This window comes from Hyperolius riggenbachi, chromosome 2 (assembly GCF_040937935.1).
Source record: "Hyperolius riggenbachi isolate aHypRig1 chromosome 2, aHypRig1.pri, whole genome shotgun sequence".
NCBI lineage: Eukaryota > Metazoa > Chordata > Amphibia > Anura > Hyperoliidae > Hyperolius > Hyperolius riggenbachi.
Window position 1 is genome coordinate 267,270,578 of NC_090647.1, and position 17,958 is coordinate 267,288,535.

At 41.6% G+C, this 17,958-nt stretch overlaps 1 protein-coding gene and 1 long non-coding RNA gene across 4 annotated transcripts in view; one reads left to right on the plus strand and one right to left on the minus strand.

Annotated features, from left to right (window-relative positions):
- DOC2B (double C2 domain beta) overlaps window positions 1-17,958 on the plus strand; it is a 704,601-nt gene that overhangs the window by 517,958 nt on the left and 168,685 nt on the right. The window lies entirely within an intron of this gene.
- LOC137546321 (uncharacterized) overlaps window positions 1-17,958 on the minus strand; it is a 126,092-nt gene that overhangs the window by 89,532 nt on the left and 18,602 nt on the right. The window lies entirely within an intron of this gene.

Below are 17,958 nucleotides of genomic sequence, written 5' to 3' on the forward strand. Positions count from 1 at the left end.
CTCTATCTCATTAAAGGAATACTGTAGGGGGGTCGGGGGAAAATGAATTGAACTTACCTGGGGCCTGTGCAGTACGCTCCTGGTGACATCAACAGGAGCGCGGACACGGCAACGCAGGCGCAGTGGTTTTCAGACTTTAAAGTCGGAAATTCCAGAAGTGAACCGGAGGCGGGGCCGGAGCATCGGTGAGTGGCTGTGCGGGCACAGGATGTCTGCGGGGGACCATTAGAAGCCCCAGGTAAGTTGAATTCATTTTCCCCCGACCCCCCTACAGTATTCCTTTAACAGGGCCCCTTGCAAACAGACTGAACTGCTTTGAGATGACCTCCTTGATGGACATTTGTTATCTTGTAACACCAGCTCCAAGCTTCTCTTCGAGGAAACATTTTGCTGTGCATTTAATTAATTCTTACAATCTCTTCTGGGAAAAATTTCAAACCATTCATTACTATGATTAAACCATTTATCCTGAACAGTAACTGGATATTTGCTTTTGTGGCCGATCTCTGCTTTGGACAGGTTATCCAGTTAAAAAAATAAAGCGAAGGCCCTTCAAATAAAATCTGGCTTTTAGCCTTATGTTAAATACTCAACAGAAAGCTGGTTTAAAGCTTCAAATGGTACAAAAAAAAACACTTCAGACACTGTTTTAAGGTTAATATAAAAGTAGTGCCTTTTATTTGACCAAAATGTCCCAAATAAAATATCCCTCACTGGTTTTGAAAGGCGTACACCTTACCGTATGTAACCTTTCACCTTGTTTCATTTCCACTACTATGTGTGGACTCTCCCTGAGACCTCCCTGCACAACCAGCATCTTAGGTTCTGGCTAGTGTGGCAGAGTCCTGTTTTTACAGGTCTGGTGCTCAGTGCCTGTTACGTGCTGCTATCTTCAATGCCACATTGCTACAATTAAGAATAGCCTTTTTCAGTCACTGGTAGAATTTCCCAGATGAGTCACCTTTCAGTCAATCTGTCAGTGGTACAAACAGGTTAAGTTCTCAACACATGGTATGTGTACCCCTGGGGGTGATTGGGATGGGCTTGGGGGGTACTTGAACTTGCTATAGAGAACTTGTTGATTATTGAGGGATAAAAATGCAATAATAAAATTTGATTCAGAATGTAGTTAATTTAGGGCACTGAGGAATATTTAAAAGCATTGATACACTTTTATGGAACAAATATACGTGTCAAGAGGAGATGGTGTTATCCTCAACAAGGGATATTTGGCCAACACAGTCATTAATAAAGGGGTACATGCTGCTATAATGTTTAGAACCACTGCCATACAGAGTCTTGACATGCTACAGCACTTCTTCTTTTAGTAATAATAGTGTCTGCTTCCTCAAGCATTCTTTCAGCAGCTCATATTTGGATGCCATCTTACCATCTTACTTGTACTCCACTGGGCTTAGACATTGTCCTTGCCCCTCCCACCCTCTCTTTGGCTAGAGTACAGTCTCATGTTTGCCAGTAGTAAAGACGATTATGTGCAGACTGAGTGTGAGTCAAACAATACGAACAAATTACATGCCGTATATCAATAATTTATTTTCTTTTTTTTTTTTTACCAAGAAAAGCTTATTGAACAGTAAAGTGGTCATATAATACAATAAACGTAATTCTAGCCGAAAGCTCCATAGGAGACATTTTGCCTGTATCTTTGTAACGATTGTGGAATTATTCCCGTGGTGAGCGCACAGGATGCGCGCTGACACTGCGGAAATCCTCCACAAGCGTATAATCTGAGAGAACCAAGCTGCGGTGCAATGCACCTGTAGAGGTGAATTCCTGCCGGCAGATGGAGCTGTGGAGAACAGAGGAACAACCCCTCTGTACTGCCAGATAGGAATTGTACGTGGGGAAGCAATGCAGGGCAAGATAGCCCTTAAAGAGAGAGAGCACAGAGACAGAATATATGTATGTCTACCAATCTAGTCGCCGCCCGGCGACGGTCGACACACAACAGCGAAAACCAAAGTGTGAACGCAATCGCAAGAGTGGCGATTGCCAACAGTGACACAAGACAGAATAAAGGTTTAAACACAGGAGCAGAGCGAAAGGCACAGCATATCATACAATGAGAATAACAACGAAAATAACAAACGCAATACCTAAACGCGGTCACCACGCTTTAGGCGCAACAGCGACAGCTTATCGTGCGGTCTCCGCACGATAAGCGCAACAGAGACAAGCACGCCACCCTGACTATCGAATGAACACAAATGAACAAGATAACCGGAACGCTTGCTAAACGGCTGCCTACCGCAGACAACCGCAAGCTTTTGCTCCAGACAGACGAACGGAAAACAGGAATAGGTCAGATAAGATCCACCGCTCTTCCGCCAGAGGGAGTGCGATCCGGGTTCAGGGACAGGAAGGATCCACTGCTCTTTCCCATCAGAGCAAGTGTGATCCAAGTACAGAAACAGAGCTAGCAGGATCCACTGCTCTTTTCCACCAGAGCAAGTGTGATCCAAGTACAGAAACAGAGCTAGCAGGATCCACTGCTCTTTTCCACCAGAGCAAGTGTGATCCACACGGCAAGACAGACAGAAGGAGTAACCAGTAGCAACCGCAGCTACGGTAAAACTCCAAGACAACGACTAGAGAGATCCACTGCCACTACCGCTAGGGCAAGTGCGATCCAGGTACTGGACCAAATGATTCACCATCGCCAACCGCTGGCGACAGTGCAATGGCAAGGACAAGACAAGACAAGACAAGCAATACAGATAATACAAACTGACTGCACTAGAGGGATGCCTAGTGCAGTCCCCAGGAATACTCTAAGATAATCTTAGCAAACAATAGCAAGGCTGACACTCCAGGAGTGTTCTAACAGTAACAAACCATCATGGCCAGCAAAGGATTGTGGAATCACATGATATTTATACTGCAAGCCTTCAAAGGAGGCAGCTAGGCAATTTGCATGACAAATGTATGCAAATTCCTCAGCAGCAGAGCAGGTCTGAAACTTGCAAAGTGAAGACAGGTCTCTTTTCCAGAGACCTGCAGCCCACAGACTAAAGGAATGGTCAAACAGCTGTCTGCCTGTGTAGACAGCCGAGCGGATCATTACAATCTTTAGGCTGAGCATAGCTTACATGATAACCTGGCAAACGTGCTGGGTGTCCAAAGCCTTTAAGTGATGCTCAGTGGATTCTGGCCATGTGATATGGGGCTTGGCTATATGCAGTCCCTCTGCTGGGACCAGTGATATCTCATTGTCCAATGCTTCAGCTGTAGTACGCTGTTTCATGCATTATTGTACAAGGAAACTCAGGTAATGTATCTAAAAAGTTGATTTGCAGTAAAAACTTTCCATGTGTTCACTACCATGTGGCTACTTTTAGCCAACCTGAATGATATCCCAATGTGCGTACTGTAGTTCTTTGTCAGGCGGCTTAGGGAGTTGATGTTCTCTTCACTCTTACCATGCAATTTGTCATCCATGTATACAAGGGGGCTAATGGTAGCTTTACGACAGAACTTGCATCCATATTCAGTCCTTGTGACTGGCTGAGGGAGCTCAGGCCTTTGCAGAACAGCCGGGACAATGCAATCCCATTGGTTGGAACTCGGGTCAAACTTTCAATGCTGCCCCTTTCTTCTTTTCCCTTGGACCTCTAGATGTCATATTATGGTATTTTAGGTACAAAGGACAGGCAGTGAGAGAGATTCATTTTGGAAATTGACAGCAGCAACTTAGCAAGAATTATAACCCTTATTCTTTCTATCTAAATCAATCGCAAAAGTTTTGGCTGGAGCTGAGATTTTAGGCTGGAAAACAATAAACAGTGTAATATGTATTCGCTCTACTGATTTTTACCTCAGGCACAAGATAATTGGCAGTATACCATTATTTGCATACCAATATGGTTTATATTGTGATTTTTTTTTTGTTTTTTAGTAGCTTTAGATATTACCATGATTCACTACACTTCATGAAAAATTACATCTAAGAATGCTTTAAATGATGTTTCTTTCCATAGCAATGTGTTCCTTTACAGCTCATTACTCATTATCATAAATAACCATACTGTACGGGAGAAAATGGATAACCATAGATTTGTATTAGTCAACAAATAAAAAACAGAGAACCTTGAGAGCTGAATGCTAGCCTGCTGTGTGACACCGGTTGTGCTGTTTCCTTTCACACAGCACTGTGATAGGCAAGCACAGCTGGAAACACTGCTATTTTGTGAAAGCACCAGTTACATGGTATCTGTTTTTCTAATGACAGAATCCTGGATGGAGAGGAGATTCAGTTTCTATTTATGTACTCTAACTCAGGATGACTGATGATATATTACTGATCCATGGGATAGCTTATTGGATGTACAAGGTGACCATTTTCTGCCTGACCTTACCACACTTGTAATGAAACGAAATGCTATATAGACAGGTGATTCTTGGTTCACAAAGAAATGTCAGTGAGTGCAGCAGCTTAAACATGCCTTAAAAGTCCTTTAACAGGTGACATCAGTACCAGGAATGCAATGCAATGGGAAATGTTAACTGTTTACAACAAATCATTGTGAAGTAATATATTTAATATAATATATAATATTTGCCTGAATGTGTGTTAAAGTGTAAAGCTACTTTCTAAGAGGGAGAAAAAGAAAGCATTACATACTGAACATCACCTACATTGCAAACCGTTTAGCAAATATTACTTAAGACCTGCCACATTATTTGTGGTTTGTGTCTCAGCTGGATGAACTAGTGACTGCATTCTAGTGCAACGAGAAAGTGGTAACTGGGGTAAGACTACTTTCACACTATACACATTGCGTTGTGCATTCTGGAAAATGTGCTTGCAACTCAACCCTACTGAAAATTCACACTGCACAGCGTACAGTGAGGCATACCATACATAAAAGTATGCTTCACTGCAACTCTATTTGCTCATCATCTGTTAGACACACAACATGCTGCAAGTTATTCCAATGGAACCCACCGAACCGTACCACTGCCGCATAGATGTGAAAGTGCCATTATATTTTCCGTCAAGACGGAATGCAATGCATGCAGTGTGAAAGTACAGTTCAGTGGGTGTTTCTGCGCAAGATCAGAACAGGGCTACAAACAGAAATTTGTGCTTTTGCAATACCTTTAGATGTAAATTGTCCTTACACATCCGCATAGTGGATCAGTCATTGCAGAAAACCAAGTATTTTAGTGAGGGAAACAAAAAGATTCAGTCCTCGAAAATGAGTGCTATGGCTGATAAGAAGCATATCTTGAATTGTTTTGGTTAGTCTACAAAATTATAGCTGGCTGGGATCTTTAATAGAAATGCATGTTTTCTAAGATTCAATAACAAAAGGTCTTGTGTATCAACATATTCCATCAATTTTTTTTAAAAAGGGCACCAACAGTCCTTGTCTGTGTTATTCTTAGATACAGAATGTCAGATAAAATGTAATTACAAATAGGTCATGCACATATTTGGAATATTGTGGTTCTGGGCCTTCGTAACTATACTAGGTACCGCAAATGTACAGTACAATGTAAAACCTGCCACCTGCTTTTCATTCATTCAGTGAAACAGACAGATACAGTATTCCCTTTAGCAAGAAGTGAATTGCCTTACTTGAAAAGCCTGACATTTTTGTTAACTTTTGCTGTCACCTGTCTGTATGGTATTTTCACAGACTTATCTAGTGCAAACACTTTTTGCAGCACTTTACTGTGAACATTAAACTATACCACATTATACTGGATAGAAATTGCCATAGCAAGATCCCTGCTTTCAGATCCAACACTACACAGATGGGCGGTCTGATAAATTAGTTTACCTCTGCACTGCCAATTTTTTCTAGGTGAAAATTATAATGTGCAGGTGCCACTCTAGTATCACAAGGACAAGCTGTCATTGTAAAGAGCGAGCTATACCTCTTGGTATTTCCGTTCCTCAGGCCAACAGAGGCTGTTTTCAGCTAAATCTTTAAGTTAACAGGATGCCTATTAAACTTAAGCTTTAAAGAAATAGTAAAATGTAGATTTTAAATGCAGCACTATTGCTCATATGTTTATTATTTATTTATTGTATTTATAAAGCGCCAACATATTACACAGAGCTGGACATTAGTTTAGGTTACAGACAATATTTAGGGTGACATACAGCAATACAACAATATAGGAATACAAGAAAAATTAGATCACGCCGCACAGTATGAGTACCAGGTAATGCTTAGTCAGTCACTGGATGGGAGCATGAAGATTAGGCAAGTTGAGTTCACTCAAATGCATAGCATGGGTGCACAGTAATGGAGTGGCATGATCAGGTAGGACACAAAAGGAGGAGGAGCCTGCCCGAAGGCTTAAAATCTAGAGGGAGAGGTAGGGACATGAAAGGTAGGGGACCAGAGTTCAGCTGCGGGTTTAGAGCACTTGTGAGGGGTGGTATGCCAGAGTGAAAAGGTGAGTTTTGAGGGCTTTGAAGATGTTGAAGGAGGGGGCTGCCCTAATGGGTGGAGGTAGGAAGTTCCATAGTGTTGGAGCAGCTCTTGAGAAGTCCTGGAGGCGTGCATGGAACTGGGTGATGCAAGGGGCAGTCAGGCGAAGTTCATTGGAGGAACGCAGTGAGTGGCTAGGTATATACCTTTCTGAGTAAGATCGGAAATGTAGTTTGGACAGGTTTTGTGGACAGATTTGTAGGTCAGACACAGTATCTTGAGTCTGATTCTGGACTGGATAGGAAGCTAGTGGAGGGATTCACAGAGGGAAGCTGCCGTGGTGGAATGATGGGAGGAGTCGATAATTCTGGCTGCCGCATTCATGATGGACCGTAGCGGGGGCTATTTGGGTCATAAGGAGACCAGACAGAAGGGTATTGCAGTAGTCAAGGCAGGAAATTATAAGGGCATGGATGAGGAGTTTGGTGGTGGCAGAGGTCAGGAAAGGGTGGATGTTGCAGATGTTGCGAAGGTGGAAGTTGCAGGACTTTGTGAGGTTTTGGATGTGGGGAGTGAAGGAGAGTGTGGAGTCCAGGGTGACACCCGGACAGCGGGCTTGAGAGGTAGGGCAAATGGTAGTGTAGTTAAGTGACATGCATATCTGGGAGGTTCAGGGATGGCTGGGGTGGGAAGATCATAAATTCCATTTTGTCTAGATTTAGTTTCAGGAACCTACCGGACATCCAGGAGGAGATGGCTGATAGGCAGGTGGAGACCTTGTCCATGGTAGTGGTGGATATGTCAGGGGTGTGGAGATAGATCTGGGTGTCATCTGCATACAGATGATAGGTAAAGCCCATGGAGAAGATAGGTGGTTGGGGGTGGATGAGGACTCATTGAAGGCGGTTGTGAAGGTGCGGTTGGAGAGGTAGGATGAAAGCCAGGTCAGGGCGAGGTCGTGAATGCCCATGGACTGGAGGAGTAGGGGATGGTCTACTGTGTCAAAAGCTGCTGAAAGGTGAAGGGGGAGGAGAATGGAGTATTTACCTTCAGCTTTAGCTAAGGCAAGGTCATTGACCACTTTGGTGAGAGCAGTTTCGGTTGAGTGGGCAGGCCGAAATCCAGATTGCAGTGGCTCTAGCAGTGAGTTGGCATTGAGGTACTTGGTCAGGTGTTTGTGAACCAGACGCTTAAGAAGTTTTGAGGCAAAAGGGAGGAGGGCGATAGAGTGGTAGCTGGAGGGTAGTGAGGGGTCGAGGGAGGGTTTCTTAAGCAGGGGTAGTACAGTGGTTGACTTCCTTAATGGTAGGAGTGAAGAAGGTGAGGGGAGGATAGGGTGGAGGAGGACCTGGATGGGAAGGGGTGGGAGGTGAAGATTGGATATTTCATGACGGATGGAGACAATTTTGTTGGTGAAGTGGGTGGCTAAATCTGTGGCAGAGAGGGAGGAAACAGAGGGTGGGGGGGGGGGCTTTAAACAGGGAGTTGATAGTGGCAAAAAGACGCTGGGGGTTGGAAGCTTGTGCTCCGATGAGCTTGGTAAAGTATTACTGCTTTGCATCAGCAAGGGCAGTGTGGAACTGCAGCAGGTTAGTCTTGTACTGTAGGAAATCATGGTTAAGTCGAGTTTTCCTCCATTTCCGTTCAGTGGCACGTGTTACCCTCTGGAGGTTGCGAGTATGAGTAGTGTGCCAGGGTTGGAGGTTAGGGGGGGGGGGGCGGTTGGGGCAGAATATAAGGGGAGCAGCTTCCTCTAGGGCTGATGACAGAGTTTGACGAAACTGAGCTGCAGCAAGATTAGAACAGGGTGGAGGAGAGGTCATGGAGGGGGTCAGCAAGGACACTAGGGTTGAGCTTGCGTAGGTCTCGCTGTCATCGACCAGGTGGGTGGGCGGGAAGTTTGGAGATACCTTTCGTTAGGAGGTTGAATGTGAGAAGGTGATGGTCTGAGGGTGGGAAGGGTGCATTGTCAAGGTCTGTTATGGTGGTGGATTTAGTGAATATAAGGTTAAGAGTGTGACCTGCAGTGTGGGTGGGGGTGTTGGTGTGTTGTACTAGGCCAAGGGAGTTGGCTATGGTGAGTAGCTGCGTCATGACAGAGTTGTTGGGTTCATCGATGGGAATATTGTAATCCCAGAGGATGATGTCATTGTAAAGAGCGAGCTTTACCTCTTGGTATTTCGGAAAGGAGAGGCGCTTAGGTGGTATGGAAGTACAGATGGGGATAGTGTGGTTCTTTTCACCTGCTGCTGTTCACTGGCCAGGGGTTCCCAACCACCTCTGGTTGTGTTATAAATGGAGTCTATATAGGCATGAACAGCGCTGAGAGTAGTAGTTGGATAATATAAGCTTTAATAGATTGTTATGGCCTGTATATATTCAGGATAGATTTCAAAGCACAAGGTCAAATGCTAAAAATACAGAATTTAAAATCTGTAAAAAGTCTCACAGCATATAGCTAGAGTGCATATATTGCATACACGTACCCTGTGTGTGTTTAGGATTAATACTCAATCAAAAAAATCCCTATTCAAAGGTACAAAAAATATATAAAATCGCATAGCATGTGCATAAACAGCATCGGGTGGCTCAGAAGTGAATGGGGGTTGAATGTTGAATGTAGACTGAATATTGCATTCTTTGTCACAGAATTTATGGTGAATACTCCCAATGCGGTGTGAACTTTTACAACTTCTACAACAACCGAGTTAGCTGTTTGCAATATATGCATTTAAATTACGTACTATGCGATTTTAAATATTTTGAACTTTTGAATAGTGATCTTTTTTTGATTGAATATTAATCCTAAACATACGCAGGGTATGTGTATGCATTATATGCACTCTAGCTATATGCGGTGCAACCTTTTATAGATTTTAAATTCTGTATTTTGAGCATTTGACCTTGTGCCTTGAAATTTATTCTGAATATATACAAGCCATAACAATCTATTAAAGCTTATATTATCCAATTACTACTCTCAGAGTTGTTCATACCTATATAGACTCCATTTATAACACAACTGTATGCAATATATGGATTTGAATTACATGCTATGCGATTTTATATATTTTTTGTACCTTTGAATAGGGATTTTTTTGATTGAGTATTAATCCTTAACACACACAGGGTACGTGTATGCAATATATGCACTCTAGCTATATGCTGTGAGACTTTTTACAGATTTTAAATTCTGTATTTTTAGCATTTGACCTTGTGCTTTGAAATCTATCCTGAATATATACAGGCCATAACAATCTATTAAAGCTTATATTATCCAACTTAGGAGTACTCATTGACAACAAGTTAAATAATCGTACTCAATGCCAAGCAGCTGCAGCTAAAGCTAACAAAATTTTGGGACGCATTAACAGGGAAATAAAAACTCGAGATGCTAGCATAATATTGCCCCTGTTTAACTCTCTAGTAAGGCCACATCTGGAATTGAGTTCTGGGCACCACATTATAAAAAAGATATTGCAGTTTTAGAGCAGGTGCAGAGACGAGCAACAAAATTGATACGTGGGATGGAAGGTCTCACTTATCAAGAAAGGTTAGATACACTGGGTTTATTTAGTCTAGAGAAAAAACGCCTTAGAGGGGATCTAATTAACATGTATAAATACATCAGAGGGCAATATAATAGCTTGGCGGATGAGCTTTTTGTCCCTAGGCCTTCTCAAAGGACTAGAGGACATGATCTGCGCATGGAGGAAAAACGTTTTAGCCATTTATTTAGGAAAGGGTTCTTTACAGTAAGAGTGATTAAGATGTGGAATGCATTGCCACAGGAAGTCGTTATGGCAAACTCTATACCTGCATTTAAAGGGGGCTTAGATGCTTTCCTTGCGTTGACAGACATTGATGGCTACAATTACTAGGTAATGCCTAATGATGTTGATCCAGGGATTTTATCTGATTGCCATCTGGAGTCGGGAAGGAATTTTTCCCTTTTGGGGCTAATTGGTCCATGCCTTGTAAGGGTTTTTTCGCCTTCCTCTGGATCAACAGGGATATGTGAGGGAGCAGGCTGGTGTTGTACTTTATACTGGTTGAACTCGATGGACGTATGACTTTTTTCAACCAAAATAACTATGTAACAACTACTACTCTCAGCGCTCTTGGTATTTCGGTTCCTCGGGCCGACAGAGGCAGTTTTCGGCTAAATATTTAAGTTAATATGTTCTTGAGTGTCCGTGTTCTCTCCCTCCTCAATATAGGGCAAGAGTCCATTCAACCCCTCTTTCCCCCCTGGGGCCCAGTGGGAATATGACCATGTTTGTATTAATAGTGCTATTCAGAAAAAGAAATGTGCTGGATGTGTGTTTTCTGCCACTGTCAAAGACTGTCTATTTAATAGCCACACGTGATTATAGAAATGTAAAATGGTACTGTGGTGTCATAATACTATAGTAGTAGGCAATAGCAGGGCTTAAAGGAAACAGGCAAAAGTAAAAGATGTGATACTTACCTGGCGCTTCCTCCAGCCCCATAAGCACCGCTGAGTTTTTCGCCATTATCGGGAGCATGTCAAGGGACTCAATGGTTCTTATGGGGCTACAGGAAGCCCCGGGTAAGTTTCATATCACATTTTTTTTTCTTTTGCTGTCTCTTGTACACTTTTTAAATTGTGCCAAAGTTCAGGGACAGATGGCTTTACTAGTCAGTACTTTAAAGTTTTTAAATATCTTTTAGTCCCTTATCTTAGTAAAGTATTCAATGAGGTTTCGATGCAGAGACTGTTACCCCAGGAAATGTTAGCAGTTCACACTGCAGTCCTACCCAAGAAAGGGAAAGATGAAACTCTATGCCCGAGCTACCCTCCCATTTCCCTATTAAACATTGACACTAAACTATTTATCAAAGTGTTGGCCAATAGACTTACATTAGCAATATTGCAGGTTATTGGACTGGACCAGGTTGGGTTTGTCCTGGGCTGACAGCATCGTCAGCATATACACCTAAATCTACCCATTTAGATTGAGCCTTATCAATAACTTGAGAGGAGACTTGCTCTATAAAAAGTAAATTTAGATCCCCAATGTGGTGTCTGGTTGGACCATCTTTGACCAGTGAAGTCCCAGTGGGTGGGATACCATTTGTGAACTGTGCCATCATAGCATGGTGTAATTGCAGGATACATTAAGTGAAAGGTCCCAGAGAGAGTAGCGGGATTGTAGATCAGGGAAAGTAATCAACCTGGAGTTTTGCACGACCTGCTCCAAATGGAGTTTAGGCAATTTAGGATTATGCCAGAGAGGTGTAAAATATTCCCAGGAATTTGTAGGGAACAATTTGAGAGTTCTTTGCCAAACTTTGCAAGCTTGTTGCAAAATAGTGTTATTTTGATCTGACTGAGTGAGCATTCCATAAAGTAATGCAAAGGGGAGATTTTTTTCCTTGTCTATTTCATAAAATCCCAGAAGAATTGGATTGTGCAGGGAATAATGGGGTATATATACCAATTGGACAGGTGTTCCAATTGGCAAGCAAGGTAATATAGATGAGGTATAGGCAAAGCAAGACATCCCGAGGCCATGGGACATCCAACAGTGGCATGTTTAAGTTTGGGTCTGGATTTCCCCCAGACTGTAGACAAGAAAAGGGATTTGAGTTTATGGAAAAAGGGCATGGAAACATAAACAGGGCCCTTCATTACTCTTTAAATTGAACTACATGGAGGCTCTAACGAATTTACAGACAGATGTGTTAGAATGGAGCAAGCCACATGGGTTACAGCTAGATTAAGTCCAGTGACGAGGTTGCACTTCAATAAAGATTTTGAACCTGGCTTAGATGAATCCTTTATTATGTGGTTTCAGTTGGATGACAATGCATTGGTCTTTCATTTAGTAGAAAATAAGCAGTTAATGGATGCGATGGCAACATTGGGCTTCAAAACTTGGCCTTACAGGCAGGTGATATCATTTGAACCAATTTACTGATCAGCATGTTTTTGAGAGGGGACTGGAGTGCCCAGAGTTAACTGACACAAATATGTCAAATACACACAAACTCCATGCTTTTTGGGACCCTAGTGCTGCAAGGTGAGCGTTTTCTTTAATACCATGGTGCCAAATGGGACTAAATATGTGAAAATGTTGCCAAATATAGATCTCTCTCTCTCTCTCTCTCTCTTTCTGCCCATGCTCTATTAGTTATCTAGTAAAGATTACAGAGAAAGGAGATGAGATGGTGTATAATTAATCAGATGACTACATTTGGTGAAGTATTGTAATGAACTGTTCGGGGAAATGAGGACACTAACATAAAAAGACATAATTTCCTGCACAGTGAAACTAAACTAGAAAGTTGGTGGGTGCTTGCCTTTCATGTATTATGCATTCCACGTAAAAGTGTCATTTTGCTATTAAAATGGCATTTCTGTTTGATGAAACGTGCTTTGATACACAGTTGCTAATATGTCACATAGCTTCCTTTATAATGTGAATTACAGCTTTATGAAGCAGTGAGAAATAAGGATTCCCAGCATGCTGCTTGTGTCCCTAGCCCCAGGAATATGTTTTGATCAGCGAGAAGCTTTGAAATCATGTAAACAAATACAGCAACAGCAGATATAGGCATAATAATTCCAAATAGGCACAAAAAAGTGCCTTATATAATCCCACATGGTCTGGCACAAAACTAATTTGTCCTTGAGATGAATGTGCCAGGCTATAATAGACTTGGCACCACAATGACCTGTTGGTAACCAGGAGGGGAAACTGGGGATTTCCTACATAACTGTAGAATGTATTATGGGATTTTTCTTAACTAGACAAGAGAGACTATTCTTGTTTGTTCCCTATAGCTTTGTCTCCAATTAGTTTTCATGTAAATGAGTTTATTGCCTGCCAGCTGTGACACACTGTTGTCACGGTATTAGTCCTTGTATTTGTATAGCTTCATGCTTGTGTATTGTTCTGTATACAGGTAAAGTGCTCACCAAAAATTGGATGTTGGCTAAATCACAGACCTTTAATAGCATCATTATGACAACATGAATTTGCAAATATAAAAAATTATATGGCCTTTAGAGGCTATTAGATGAGAAAATCTTTCAGACTGAATCTGAAAGAACATTGGAGCTGTTTCCCATTGAGAATTTATCTTATGGTGACCCTGAATATAAATTAAGCATACAGTTCATTATTCCAGGTTACCTTTAGTGAACACTGCATAGCTAAAAACTTTTTTTAATCTAGATCGACAAGGGGGACAATAATATTTAAAAACATAAAGATACGGGAATTGGTTCCCCCAGATAGGCTCTTGACTATGATGGACACTAAACTATGTTAGGGATTTGATTGTGAGCTGCCTTGAGGAACAGGTAGCAGCAAGACTACAATACCATGCAGACGAAGTCAGTGCTATTAGTGTTATTCGCTCAGATGCGATTCCATAGGGAAGGATGCCACTCCAACACCCATGCTAAGCAAGCACCCGGCTGGTGGGGGGCAGTCTATTCACTGCTTTCAGCAAAGAGGTCTGTGATAGGTGGCTTCACTTATACCAAGAAATTGAGAAGCCAAAATCACATTATTCTCTCTTCTGCTTTGCCTTATTACATCTGCTTTAATCCGTAAAGACGAATTGGATATGCAGATTTAATTGTAGGGAGGCTTTTATTTAGGTGTTTGTTTGTCTTTTTGTACCATATGATAAGTTTCTTTTATTGTATTTTAGTAATAATTTGAGGATAATTGGGTAAAAGAATATTTTTGGGGGTGGAGTGGTGCTACATTTTAATATGAATGAGCAGTAAAGTTTGCTTTGTTTTTATGGTAATGAGGTTTTGTATGGTGCTTGGGGATTTTTTCATTTTTCCAGGTTTTAATGTAGAAACGTACTGTACTATTTTTATCCCAAGATTTGTTTTCACTAGCTTCTGGGAGAGATGTCCTTCAGCAATGATGTGACATGTGGCATTTTAATTGTTTGTTTTATCTACAAGTACAGAGGCTGACAGTTAGCAGGAGTATTGGATTGAGTTGATGCGTAAGTGTATCACTGCACCTGGGAACTGTTTTCTACTGTCTTGGTGTTTGAAATTGGTGCTGAAAACATTGTAAAACTGCCCAGAATCTCTTGCTGGTGAAATCAACTTCTGCACTCCTGGTATGTTATTCCTCTTTCTTTTCAGAGGGATGGAAATTACATTTTACACACACATCTAATGGTCGGTAGAGATGAGTGAAATCAGCGTTGGCGAGATTTTGACTGCATCTCCGATCGTTCTATGAGAAGTGGTTTTGTGAAACAGACACATTTAGACAAAGTGATGTTACATTGGCCTCTTTCCCACCAGGACGTTGCGTTTTAGGGGATGTTATAGGTCGCATAACGTGCCCCTAACGCAATGCCTAGTGGTGTTGTAGGAGGACGCTACCAAGAGCCGCGTTATGCAGCTCTTGGTGCGCCTTTTTTATGCTATGGGATGCGGAGACCACGTGATCCGCATCACGTGGTCCCGCCGGCCAATCGCCATACATACCGGCCGCTCCAGGAAGTAAACACTGCACGTCACTGAGTGCAGTGAATATTAATTAGCCATGTGGCTGGCGGCGGGAGAGGAGGGGGAGACCTCCTCCTCCAACATTACTGAGCATGTGCAAACAGTCTAACGCGGCTTAGCCGCGTATTACGCACAGCATGCAGCACTTTGGTTGAACGTGCTGCATTACTATGTAACGCAACGTGGGCACTGTGAACAGCCCATTGATTTTGCTGTGCAGTGGGCTGCGTTACAGGCTGCACTAACGTGCGCCTGTAAAGTCTTACTGTGAAAGCAGCCTAAGTGAAACAATTTAAATTTGAAGTAAAACAAAAGATAAATGCCTTTTTATCGATGTTAAGGGCTAACATTGATCGATAGTGTGCCAACATTAATAAAGTAAAATTTTATATCATTTACATGGAAAATCCTATTAAAACTTAATTCTTGCCTAATGACCGCATGACGAAATTGACTTTTTGCAACAATCTTGCTAAGATTGGGGCCAGTTCGCTGTGAGATTGCACTTTCACTCATCCCTATAAGCCAGCTACTGGTAAATTGAGCCAAACCCAGAGCTGAATGATGTCTAGACACATTTCATAAAAGTTTTTCCTATGGAAAAATACAGTAAAGAGATAATTTATTAGTTTAACATTTTTATCATTATTATTTATTTATATACTCCTGACATTTTCCTCATCACTTTACAGAGTACAGCAAACAAATTCATGTCACAAACTGTCCCACAGGGAGGCTCACAATCCAGGTGTTCCTGTCATCTATTGCCCCACCATACTCTAGGGCTGATTTTAGGTATTCCTTTGCTTTAAATGTGAAATTGAAAAGGTCCCTGTGTTGAATTCTACAGGGGCTCATACACCTAACGATTTTCCCGCCAATATACAGCAGATTCGATCATTGTGATTGAATCTACTGTGAAATCGTTGCGCAAGCGTTGACCGAACGATCGATTTCCGACTGAAATCGATCGTTCCTGTCTGTGCGGAAGATTTCACTCGATCACCGGCGGGTCGGGAGTGCGTCGATAGCGGCGTTCGAAATTTCCGACGACAGATGCAATACAGCGGCAATACATTACCTTTTACGCCGGCGCGTGTCCCCGCTGTCACCACTGCTCCTTCTCCGCTGGGTTTCGAGTGCGGCAGGCTTCACTTCTTCCTGTCCTGGCAGGAAGTTTAAACAGTAGAGCGCCCTCTACTGTTTAAAATTCCCCGGACAGGAAGTGAGGCTGGAGCCTAGTGCGGAGAAGAAGACAACGGGGGACATGCGCCGGCCGGATCAGGTAATGTATGCGAGGGGGGGGGGGGCTTTAGCTTCACAGATGGTGAATTGATTTCATGCTGAAATCGATTCACAATCTGTTTGCAGTAAAGGCAGCCATACGAGTCCTCTCTGATCAGATTCGATCAGAGAGGAATCTGTCTGTTGGTCGATCTGATGGCAAATCAACCAGTGTATGGCCACCTTAAATCGGCCTCACCTTCAGATCCCAGTGATGATTATCACTACTATAGCAAGGTTTAAAACAGTTCTACTCTTTGAATCAGATTACTTAGTAGTTCCTAACACTTATTGAAACCATTGTATAACAAATAAGCTGATGAGGTTAGATGAGGCCAGGGCAGTTATTCTGCCAAATGACTTATCCAGGATGCAGTCAGATTCAATATACATTGTTGCCAGTGATAAAAGCTTGAAATTAAAGGATTCTTTTTTTTTACATGGGATTCAGAAAAGCTTGATGAGATCTGAATTATTGCATGCACCAAGAGTAAGTAGTCTTAACATCAAAACTGATGAAAAGTTTGCTCATTTGTTTACATCTCATAATCTAATATTGCCTCTCATCTCACCAAGAAACTTGTGCACAAAAATATACATACAGTCTGCCTGGTTAATAGGTAGTGATGAGCAAATATGGTTATTTTTGTATAGCCATTATTTTCCTGAAAATTAGATCATTTGAAAAAAATAAAACACATTTTGCCTAATGCATTACAATGTACTGGTATGAGAAAAAACACATTGGGCTTGATTCACAAACCCGTGATCACTCTTATCACGGTTGCGTTAGCGTTTTGCGCGCGCTATAATGCACATAACATGTTTTGCGCAAAATCGCGGTGGTTTGCACCTGAAAAATGTTACACGCGCTATAACGCTAGCACGACCGTGATGAGTTATCACGGCTTTGTGAATCAAGCCCATTTTCTCTAAATGCAATGAAATATATGGGTATGAGATAACACATTCTCTCCAGATGTTTTGAAGTCCATGTCAACATGTGGAAACACATTTTCAATGAAGTTCTCATTTTTGCAAAAAGCTGTATTGTGCAAAAATTCCGTTTATATCAGGCACAAAAAGGCAAATTCTGTTAAGAAAGAGACTTAGGCAAAAATTTGAGTTTACTCTATAAATAGGTAAGTGAGTAAACCTCAGTTTGGGGATGTTACATTCTAATAATTCCTTATTATTGCAAGTCTTATCCTAACTGTATGCAAATGTATGTAGTTTGGAAATGGATTGATGACATGTAGCTGCTAATAAACGTTTTTCTCCTTTTACCTTACCATTGCAGATATTCCTTCATGTTCTGCTCTCAGTGATATCAGTCACTGAAGGAGAGAAAAGGAAGAAGTCTCCTAAAAAGGATCCAAAATAAAAACCTATAAACCTTTCCCACTCTAGCCAAAGCTACAGGATCTTCTCAAAAAATTAGCATATTGTGATAAAGTTCATTATTTTTTTGTAATGTACTGATAAACATTAGACTTTCACATATTTTAGATTCAAATACACACAACTGAAGTAGTTCAAGCCTTTTATTGTTTTAATATTGATGATTTTGGCATACTGCTCATGAAAACCCAAAATTCCTATCTCAAAAAATTTGCATATTTCATCCGACCAATAAAAGAAGTGTTTTTAAAACAAAATAAGTCAACCTTCAAATAATTATGTTCAGTTATGCACTCAATACTTGGTCGGGAATCCTTTTGCAGAAATGACTGCTTCAATGCGGCGTGG